Source organism: Barbus barbus (assembly GCF_936440315.1).
Source record: "Barbus barbus genome assembly, chromosome: 29".
Lineage (NCBI taxonomy): Eukaryota > Metazoa > Chordata > Actinopteri > Cypriniformes > Cyprinidae > Barbus > Barbus barbus.
The window spans coordinates 21,073,793-21,076,121 of NC_136757.1; the positions used below are offsets into that span (position 1 = coordinate 21,073,793).

Below are 2,329 nucleotides of genomic sequence, written 5' to 3' on the forward strand. Positions count from 1 at the left end.
AGTTCATGATCATGGTATTATTCCTAATACATATTTGGACATATTTACATATTTCACAAAAACTAAACTGTTCAAATTCTCAATCTGCTCTTTTGGTCTCCAGAGGTCTGCTTATGAAATTCAGATCAGTGAAAAATTGGAGAGGAAAGAACGCCTCTTGGCGTCAATTATCATGTGTTTGCAGATCCTCCAGGATGCAAGATTGGTGAGACACAAATATATTTAAAATATATATTTAATATACATTTTTAAGGGTTGTTTCTTCATCTGAACACACAGGTAATGGTGGATCCCCTTTACATTCACTGCAGTGTCTACATGATAAATATGGCAAGTCATTGTCAGGATTTAAAGTCATCCTTATTCATGCAGGTACTATATTAATCTATATAATATTCATCAAACCTCATTCATGCATTTTATTTATTGATTTCAGTCAACGTTTGCCCAGTGCCAGTGCCCTGGGTAAAATACTCATAGCTGTGCCCCTGGGAAACCCTTTATATCAAATTCTGGAGCTCAAATTTGCAATGTATGTGGATTTCCCTTCACACATGAAGCCGGGAATGCTGGTTACCTGTGCTGATGATATAGATCTCTACAGTGTTTCTGACCAAGAGAATGTGGTGTTTGATAAGATAAGGTTTTACTGCCTTAGCACATCCCTCCCCTCTCTCTATTGGTACCACTCATGGAGTTTTTGTTTTTGAACCAGCAGAGACGCCCATAATTTGTGATATGGAATACAGAACTTGCTCTCAATTTCTGCACAAACCAAGCGTCGAAAAGATATGCAACGCCGTATGCAAGAGGGAAGGAGAGGAGTTTGTTTACACTGACAGCACTTACTATTTTGATTACGGGACTGCTATGACCCTGCTGACATTGTTCAGTGAAATCAGCCCTCTGACATGTGAAATCGATGCTTATGGAGACTTTCTGCAAGCCCTGGGATGAAGAGCTACTGTGGATTACACGGAAAACACTGTCAACGTCACAAGGAAAACGGTCTTGTTAACATTCGCAAATTTTTTTTCCATCGTCTCAAAAGCACAGCACTCAACATCATCCTGTTGAACAACTCTTAAGTTTTATCATGTCGGCACCACAGAGGAATACTTGTTCCACTTCACCGTTGACCCCTGTCTCAGAGCAGAACTCGGCCTGCTCTCTGCTGCCTTCAGTGTGTGCGACTTGGAGCCATCGGAGAAAACTAGAGCTTGCGTGACAAACAGCATCCTGCATCCCAGTGTGAGCGTGTCCCAGGGCAGTGTTGTGGAATACTCCAGACTAGAGGCTAGAGTTAAAGTCGAAAATAGGTCTATCATCAGCGGCTGCTGGATTGGCACGGATCTAACAGTGCCGAGTGACACCTTCATACACTCTTTGTCTGTAAACCTGGATAGAAAACTGGGTTTTGTGACGGTGGTTTTTGGTGTTAAAGATGATCTGAAGAAAAGTGTATGCCAATTATGTCAATTAGTATTTGTATACCAATAGATTTCTGTAACACTATCACTTAATGGTTGTACCAAACCTAGCCAGTGTTTTTCTTTTCTTAAGATATATTTTTGGCATTTTTGCCTTCATTAGGATTGGACAGTATTTCAGACAGGAAGCGAGTTGGGAGAGAGACAGGATGGGAAGTCGGGAGTCGAACTCGTGACGTCCAAAGCACAATGGTGCTATATGTTGGTGCGCAGCCCACGAGGCTATTTGTGCCGACATCAGTGTTTTTCAGTTCAGTGTTTGTTTGTTTTTTTCAGGCTTGTTTATTTATTAAATTTGTGTTGGATCAATTTGTGCAGAGTTATTTCTTCTACTATGTTTAAATATTTGTCTTACTTGGAGCATCTTTACAAAACACCAAAATGTATCATGTGCGTAACCTCATACGCAATTATTTTATACTTTGTGGTTCAGGAAACATTTATTATATTTTTATGGATTGTATTTGTGATATTTTGTCAGAGTTTATTTTATGATTTTTTTAATTTTACTTTTTTTACTATCAATGGAATGCATCCTTGTTTAAAAGTATTAACTTCTCACAATTTTGAATGGTAGTGCTTTTCCTTTATAGAACACAGAATCATCTGTTTTAGTCACATCCAAGTTCAAAGAGGGGAAGATAGAGAAATAAAGATGAATCTTGATGCAGCTGTTGTCTGAAGAAAGAAATCGACCATGGCTTCACCCTGTAATAGGTACAGATCCTCAGAGAAGTCAGCTCTCATTGTTGTCACACATTCCACACTGAGGCTGATGTATTTTTAGCAGGGACTGTGATCCCTTATATATGACTCTTCCCTATTGTGCCAAAGCATTG

The 2,329-nt window shown here is 39.2% G+C and overlaps 1 pseudogene across 1 annotated transcript; it reads left to right on the top strand.

The window, feature by feature from the left end:
* The first annotated feature begins 5 nt into the window (after positions 1 to 5).
* LOC306849115 (fucose-1-phosphate guanylyltransferase-like) lies at positions 6 to 1,939 on the top strand (annotated as a pseudogene). Its single transcript has 3 exons — positions 6 to 14; positions 104 to 205; positions 280 to 1,939. The product of its transcript is annotated as a fucose-1-phosphate guanylyltransferase-like (transcript).
* The last annotated feature ends 390 nt before the right edge of the window (positions 1,940 to 2,329 follow it).